Source organism: Rana temporaria, chromosome 13 (genome assembly GCF_905171775.1).
Source record: "Rana temporaria chromosome 13, aRanTem1.1, whole genome shotgun sequence".
NCBI classification, from domain to species: domain Eukaryota; kingdom Metazoa; phylum Chordata; class Amphibia; order Anura; family Ranidae; genus Rana; species Rana temporaria.
In genome coordinates this window covers 41,570,853-41,580,057 of record NC_053501.1, presented here as the reverse complement: position 1 = coordinate 41,580,057, position 9,205 = coordinate 41,570,853, and positions in this window count along the sequence as shown.

The window sequence follows — 9,205 nt, the reverse complement described above, 5'->3', positions numbered from 1 at the left end:
AGCGTTTTGGGATCGCAGTATACATCGCTCCCAATCCGCCCCAAATATGTTGCACAAGCGTTTCGCCTCACTGTGAAAGCACTCAGGATTTTACACTCTGGCCGCATGAGGGGCAGTTTTCAGGCAGTAATCTAGTGGTAAAATGCCCGAAAACTGCCTCTAAGAAAGGGTAAGAACCCCCTACAGTTTTTTTTTTTTGCCACCTGTGTCCCTTTTGGACAATTTCCCTGCACTTCCTGTCCCATAGCCACAACAGGAAATGAGAAGAAGTACCTCCAAACTGAGGAAATCCCTGGTTGTACTACTAGGCCCAGATTCTGATAGATCGCCGCATCTCTGCGGCGGCGTAACGTATCTCATTTACGTTACGCCGCCGCAAGTTTTACGGGCAAGTGCTTGATTCACAAAGCACTTGCCTGTAAAGTTGCGGCGGCGTATCGTAAATCCTCCGGCGCAAGCCCGCCTAATTCAAATGATCCGGGTAGGGGGCGTGGACCATTTAAATTAGGCACGTTCCCGCGCCGATCGTACTGCGCATGCGCCATCCCTAAAATTTCCCGACGTGCATTGCGCTAAATGACGTCGCAAGGATGGTTTCGACGTTAACGTAAATGGCGTCCAGCGACATTCACGGACGACTTACGCAAACAACGTAAATTTTTAAATTTCGACGCGGGAATGACAGCCATACTTAACATTGGCTGCGCCTCATATAGTAGGGGCAACTTTACGCGTCGAAAATCTTACGTAAACATCATAACTTCACTGCGTCAGTCGGGCGTACGTTCGGGAATTTGCGTATTTTGCTAATTTGCATACTCGATCGGGAAACCGTCGTTGGCGACACCTAGCGGCGAAAAAAAAATTGCAATTAAGATCCGACAGCGTAAGAGCCTTACGCCTGTCGGATCTAATGGTTATCTATGCGTAACTGATTCTATGAATCAGGCGCATAGATACGACGGGCGGACTCAGAGATACGACGGCGTATCAGGCGATACGCCGGCGTATCTCTTTTGAGAATCTGGCCCCTAGCATCCCCATTTGGAATATTCTGTTCTGGAGACAACCCAACATTTGGGATTTTCACCCCACTTTCGGTGATAATAAACAGGAAAAATGGGGTGAACCACCTTAATGGAAACACAGACAGCAATAAAAACCAAAACGTTTTGCCTTTGGTACTATGTTAAAGGCTTATTTACACTTGCAATTGGGGGCAGTAAAACTCTGGTGCCAAGCCGTGTTTTTACCACCTCCCTTTTGTTGCAAGGGCAATGGCCAGGGGTGTACACATGCCATGGTAACGAGTCCTTGCTTTGCAGTCATGGCAGGGATTATACCCCTGTCGCACTCGGTGGTACTGTCAAGAGAATGGGGCCACACTATAGCCACCCCACAAAGCATGTGAGTGTGACACAGTTGTCCAGTATTTAGGGGGTCAAAACAAGCGGCGAGGAGGCTGGGGGAGAGTATATCGGTGACAGGTGTCATGTGTTCTAAAATCTTCGCGGGGTCCCCGTTCCAGGTGCGCATCCACCTTCAGGGTGCGCGCATCCATGGACCCCGCCGGCGCGGCCTACCTGGCCAAAGCTGCAGACTGCATTGAACCTCATCCGGAGGTAAGAGGGGACCCCAGTGTTTCGCTGGGTTCCCGGCTGGACTATTGAGAAAATCCCAGGCTGGGATCGGGTGACCGGGCCTCTGACAGGTGTGCTTGCTGTCATCCGGGGGAACTATATAGTAAAATCTACTGGGAGGATTCGCTCTCTTCATCCGCCTTATTTCTTTATTGTAATTGGCCTTTGGCAGAGGCCCTAGAGCCGGTTCTGTGAGAGAAGCCTGTTCCTCCCAGGAATCTAAAGTGACACCTCGGCTGCCAGTCTTGTGGCAGGGGTCTGTCCGGGGGCACTTCACCCACTCCAAGTAGAGTGGCGACGAGTTACAAATTGATACTATATAGAGCAGTACTGACTGCTCCATTGATATCCAGGCCTGATACTGCAAGGTTCTCTCTCTCTTCCTTCATCAACCTTGTCCTTCCCTATTGATGTTGATGTTGGCCGTGTTTGGCCTGGAAAATAAAGCATTGAAAAACCCTTTATTCACTGCCTGGACATTCGCTCACTAACTCTACTCTCACAGCTACACCCCTAGACTACGCCAGGGTAATTTAATAGGCTGATCCCAAATTCAACTAGCGGCTCCTTCGGGGGTGAGCGCTACAGATGTGTATATCACTACTTCTGCTTTGTGCGTAGGACTATGTATTCCCGTAAGAGAGCAACAAGAACAGGGAGAAGGGGCTCAAGGGCACCGCGGTCGGGTCCTGGGAATCCTAGCTGTGCCCCCACTGTGTCACCCTCCCCTGAGAGGCATGGAGCTGCTGACCAAACTGAGCCAGCAGACATGTCAGGTATTGTGGCTACCTCCAACATTCCAGCCTCTGCGTATGTCACAAAAGATGACTTGCCTACCGCTCTGGCTGGTTTAGAGCGGTAGCCTCTTCCCAGCCCAGGAAGAAACGCGACAGGTCCCCTTCTCCTATCCTGGATCCGTTATCTGCAGACCAGGAGTGGATAGGAGATTCCGAGGCACCCTTTGAGGATCCTGCAGGAGCACAGGACAATGTTTCCCCGAGTTAGAGGACTCAGTCTCAGAGGAAGCCTTGGCGGCGTCACAGGCTCAAAGACTATTAGTCCAATCCCTCACCGAGATGGTGCATTTTGGATATAAGCTACCCCTTGCTGAAATGGCTGAAGCACCCTTTTATTCTTTGGGTTCTCCAAAGCCTCAGCAGGGGTCGCATTCTTTTCCTATGCATCCGTTGCTGGAACAGCTCATTTATGCTGACTGGGATCATTCAGACAGGCATTTCATTCCTCCTAAGAGATTTTCTCAACTCTATCCTATGGAGGAGAAGTTCTCTAAGAGGTGGAAAGCTCCGGCAGTGGATGCTCTTCCCTGAATAAAAGCGGAAAAAAGGCTGGAGTCAAAGCCTCTTTTTCTTTGACTGGTGCTGTCGCAGCAATTGGTGTCTGTCAATCCCTTAGAGACAAGGTGAAGCAGGTCGGTAAAGGGAAAGTGGTCCCGGACCTAGCAGATTTGCCTAAGTCTCTTTGTTTTGCGGTAGACGCTATTAAGGATTCTAGCCATCAGACGTCCTGCCTGGCACTCATGTTGGTTCACATGCAGAGGGTCCTCTGGCTTAAGCATTGGTCAGCAGAATTACCTTGTAAGAGGCTGCTGACTGGGTTCCCTTGTCATGGGGAATGACTTTTTGGGGATGACTTGGATAAGTACATCCAGAAGATCTCGGGTGGAAAAAGTACCCTTCTTCCAGTTAAAAGAAGGAGTAGGCGTCATTCAGGAAGGCCTCAGAACCAAGCTCAGGACCAGAAAAAGTCCTGGGGGCAAAAGTCTGTAAAACAGGGCCCCAAGGCCTCCCTATGAAGGGGCGCCCCCGCTCGATCGAGTGGGGGGAAGGCTTTGGCAGTTCACAGAAGTCTGGAAGGAAATCTAGGACAGATGGGTCATCTCCACAATATCTCTAGGATACAAACTAGAGTTGTGAAGGTTTGCTCTGCCTCGTTTCCTAAGATCGAGCGTTCCCAAGGATCCTATAAAGAAGGGATCATTATTCCAGGCACTAGACCATCTGCTGTCTCAAGGGGTGATCATAGAGACTCCCTTGGAAGAGCAGGGGAGGGCGTTTAATTCAAATCTCCTCACAGTGCCAAAGCCAAACGGGGATGTCAAACCTATTCTGGATCTCAAAGGTCTGAACCAATTTCTAAAGATCCGCTCATTTCGATTGGAATCAATACGGTCAGTGATAGCCACCCTTCAGGTACGAGAACTCCTAGCATCCATAGACATCAAGGATGCGTATCTCCATGTCCCAATATTCCCCGCTCATCAGAAATTTCTGCGGTTTGCAATAGAACAGCAACATTTTCAGTTTGTGGCCTTCCCCTTCATGCTGGCTACTGCACCAAGGGTGTTCACAAAGGTGCTGGCACCACTTTTGGCAAAAATCAGGGCCCAGGGTATAGCCATAGTGGCATACTTGGATGACCTGTTACTGATGGATCAGTCCATAGCAGGGCTGGACCAGAGTGTCATCCGCACGGTCAGTTACCTAGAACTTCTAGGCTGGATTCTCAACCTAGAAAAGTCTTCCTTACGGCCAGAAAAAAACCTGGAATATCTGGGTCTGCTTATAGATACATCCCACAAAAGGGTGTTCCTACCCGAGGCAAAGGTCTGCGTTATAAGGGAACTGGTTCATGTGGTCAGGGCAAAAGAGAGTCCCTCCATTCACCTTTGCATGAGGTTATTAGGGAAAATGGTAGCCTCATTCAAGGTGGTTCCCTATGCTCAGTTCCATTCAAGGCAGTTGCAAGACCGTATCCTGTCTGTTTGGAGCAGGGAAGGCCAGGATCTGGATTGTCCAATGTGTCTGACTCCTATTGTAGGCCAGAGTCTCAATTGGTGGTTGCTGGCCAGGAATTAACAGCTCTCTTTTGGGCGGAGGAGCAGTCCTGGAGGGAAATACCATCCAGGGAAGATGGGCGGAATCCGAAAAGTCCTTGCCCATCAATGTTCTAGAAATTCGGGCAGCACGTCTTGCATTAAGGGCTTGGACAAACAGGTTGCGGGGCTATCCTGTCAGGATTCAGTCCGACAATGCCACAGCAGTGGCCTATATTAATCACCAAGGCGGCACCAAAAGCTGCGCGGCCCAGAAAGAGGTAAACCATATTCTAGCCTGGGCAGAAGAGCATGTACCTTGCCTATCTGTTATATTTATCCCAGGAGTGGAAAATTGTCAGGCAGACTTTCTAAGTCGCCAACAGCTGCTTCCAGGGGAATGGTCTCTGCATCCCCAAGGTCTTTTTGACCATATGTCAAAAATGGCTACCCTGGACGTAGACCTATTAGCGTCCAGATTCAACAGAAAGTTGGACAGGTTTGTGTCAAGGACAAGGGATCCACTCGCATACGGGACAGATGCCTTGGTAATTACCTGGGAGCAGTTCTCTCTGATTTATGCATTTCCTCCAGTGCAATTGCTTCTGTGTATTCTGCGCAGGATCAAGGGCGAACAGAAGCTGGTAATCATAGTTGCTCCAGCATGGCCCAGGAGATCCTGGTATGTGGAGATCGTGAGGATGGCAGTAAAAGATCCTTGGACTCTTCCATTCCATCCAGATCTGCTTTCACAAGGGCCAATATTCCACCCTGCCTTACAAATGCTAAGTTTGACGGCTTGGCTGTTGAAATCCTTGTTCTAAAAGAACAGGGACTTTCACGCTCAGTACTAACTACCCTGTTGAATGCTAGGAAGCCGGCCTGCAGAGCTATCTATTATAGGGTCTGGAAGTCCTGTGTGGCTTGGTGTGAAGACAAGGGCTGACATCCTCGCAAATATGACATAGAAAGGGTTCTCGCCTTCCTACAGTTAGGAGTTGAGATGAAGCTAGCCTTGAGCACTATCAAAGGTCAGATTTCAGCCTTATCTGTTTTTTTCCCAAAGGCTGCTTGCCTTACATTCCCTGGTTCAGGCCTTTATTCAGGGGGTGACACGGATAAATCCCCCAATAAGGTCACCTCTGTGCCCATGGGATTTGAACCTAGTCCTGTCGGTTCTCCAGGAACCCCCCTTTGAGCCGATGGAGGAAGCTCCGTTACCCCTTGTGACAAAGAAATTAGTTTTTCTAGTAGCAGTCACCTCCGCAAGGAGGGTTTCTGAATTGGCAGCCTTTTCTTGTAAAGAGCCATTTTTGGTCGTTCATAAGGACAAGGTGGTGTTATGTCCTCGTCTGTCTTTTTTACTGAAGGTAGCGTCTGGTTTTCATTTGACATGTGACATAAAAAGTGCAGCGCAAAAAATTACTTTAATAATAAAAAAAAAATATATAAATAAAGTCCATAAGTGAAATAAGTGCAAGAAAAAATCCAATAATTTCATATACAGGTGTGAATGCAGAAACGTGACTAGAGTAAAGATCCTCCACCAGAAAGTACGGATGGCCCCACACCTCCTTAATTCGACCTCCAAGAGGTCACAAAGCGTGGTAAGCTGATATCACAGATCCTGGTATCAAGGGTCAGCAGATGTCTGGTAACTCCGTATCCAAAAACAAACAGCCCAAGGTTTGGCAGCAATAGGACATGTAGAACAAAGAGGAAATAAATCTAGTGCTCTCTGTAGCTAAACCAGCATTTATTCAGGTAAAAAGTGATTAAAATACACTCACATTGTATAGCACTCTCAGCCAAGTGCTAAGCTCCAAGCGGTACACTGAAACAGTTTGAAACGGCCAGGATCATCGCGAGGCGGCGATCGCGGGTGACGTCACACGTTAGCTCCTCCCCTCGTACGCGTTACGTCCCAGTAGGCGGGACTTCTTCAGCGTAGGGTCAGGAATATTGGAGACCGCATTCGCATTGAAGCATATAAACCACACCCACTGTAGTACACGTGATCAGTTGCTTAATGGGATATTCGATCTGTGTGACTGTAGAACAAAAGGATTTACATTTTTTCATATTGGTCTTTACATGCTTGCAAGTCGCACAACGGCCACAGGCATAAAAGCCAGACAGGAAATCAAAAATTTTAGGCTGAGCTGTGATCGGTGGATCCACAGCTCCTGGAGCCAAACTATCCCTGAGTGAAGGGGCTTTCCTGTAAATAAATTGTGGACGATCGGGGAGAACCGGACCTTAAACATTTCAAATTTTTTATGTTGTATGCTGAAATCCAACACAATTTTATAATTACTGGCAACCTCCTTATCTGGGTTTTGGGGTTTATCAGATACTATTGTACTCCTTTCTGTGGCCCTTACCTTCTCTATTTCCTGCTGAATTACAGGACGAGAATAACCTTTGGATAAAAACCTTTTTGCCAATTCCTGTGACTGCAACAAAAAAGTCCAAAGTACAATTTCTACGGAGTCTGACAAATTGTCCTCTCGGAATGTTACATAACCACAACTGGTGATGGCAGCTGGTAAGAGGAATATAACCATTCCGATCAACTGTCTTGAAATAGTTTTTAGTATGCAGTTTAGATCCGGATTTGAATATTTCCAAATCTAGGAACGTGATCCGATCCTGAGATACAGTCCAGGTAAGGACTATATTTCTACTATTGTTATTGAGTTTGTCCATAAACGACTGAAGAGAGGGCAAATCACCCTCCCAGATCATTATCAAGTCGTCTATGTACCTCCTATAACAAAGTAGCTGAGGTGGCCTATCATGGAAGGCCACATCCTGCTCCCAGTGGGCCATAAAAAGATTAGCCACACTGGGAGCAAAACAGGCTCCCATTGCAACTCCACAACGCTGCAAATAAAATTCTCTATCAAACCAGAAATAGTTTTTAGTTAAAGAAAATCTAAGGCTCTCTACTAATATTCAAATCCGGATCTAAACTGCATACTAAAAACTATTTCAAGACAGTTGATCGGAGTGGTTATATTCCTCTTATATTCCTCTTACCAGCTGCCATCACCAGTTGTGCTTATGTAACAGACTCCGTAGAAATTGTACTTTGGAGTCTGATTTTTTGTTGCAGTCACAGGAATTGGCAAAAAGGTTTTTATCCAAAGGTTATTCTCGTCCTGTGATTCAGCGGGAAATAGAGAAGGTAAGGGCCACAGAAAGGAGTACAATAGTATCTGATAAACCCCAAAACCCACATAAGGAGGTTTGATTTCCTGTCTGGCTTTTATGCCTGTGGCCGTTGTGCGACTTGCAAGCATGTAAAGACCAATATCAAAAAACGTAAATCCTATTGTTCTACAGTCACACAGATCGAATATCCCATTAAGCAACTGATCATGTGTACTACAGTGGGTGTGGTTTATATGCTTCAATGCGAATGCGGTCTCCAATATGTGGGGCGCACCTCTCGTGCGCTACACGTAAGGATGGGGGAACATATCAGCAACATTAAGCGAGGAATCAAAACCCATAGTGTTTCTAAACATTTTAGGCAGTATCACCAACGTGATCCCAAAGGTCTCAAATTTTGGGGTATAGAAAAGTTGAACAAGCACTGGCGAGGGGGGCATTACATTCGCCAATTAAGTCGCCGCGAATCATACTGGATATATGAGACCAAGGTCTCCTTGCCAGCGGGCCTTAATGTAGAGTTCAATTTGAACGGTTTTATTTCAAATAGGTAAATTTTGTCTAGTGTCATTTTGCCATTTTTGTATGTTTTTATGGTTTTTATAATTAGCCTTTTTGGCTTATTTTATGTAATATGATGCATTTTAATGTACTGAGGAGGTGATCACGGATGACGTCATGTAAAATTTATGAAAGCCGTTTTCCTTACGGTTTTTGATATGATTATTTTTGCCTGTCAATGGTGATTTACTCAGCCTGCGTTTTTTATTGCTGGCTGTCATCCGATATGTGACTAGATCGGGTGTTTTCTCAATTATATTGAGCGGCTGTCTCTATTTATCTGTTTTGCATCCCTTATTGGTTGCATCAGGCTGTGCTGGGTGGCTGTTGTGGTGGTTACCATGACAGCGTTTAATTGCCTTGGCTATATATTCCTTTGAACAGCGGGACGTCCGCGCTAATTCCTGACCCTACGCTGACAAAGTCCCGCCTACTGGGACGTAACGCGTACGAGGGGAGGAGCTAACGCGTGACATCACCCGCGATCGCCGCCTCACGATGATCCTGGCTGTTTCACACTGTTTCAGTGTACCGCTTGGAGCTTAGCACTCGGCTGAGAGTGCTATACAATGTGAGTGTATTTTAATCACTTTTTACCTGAATAAATGCTGGTTTAGCTACAGAGAGCACTAGATTTCTTTCCTCTTTGTTCTACATGTCCTATTGCTGCCAAACCTTGGGCTGTTTGTTTTTGGATACGGAGTTACCAGACATCTGCTGACCCTTGATACCAGGATCTGTTATATCAGCTTACCACGCTTTGTGACCTCTTGGAGGTCGAATTAAGGAGGTGAGAAGCCATCCGTACTTTCTGGTGGAGGATCTTTACTCTAGTCACGTTTCTGGATTCACACCTGTATATGAAATTATTGGATTTTTTCTTGCATTTATTTCACTTATGGACTTTATTTATATATTTATTTTTTATTATTAAGTAATTTTTTGTGCTGCACTTTTTATATCACATGTTACTTTGGGATGTTTTATTTGAATT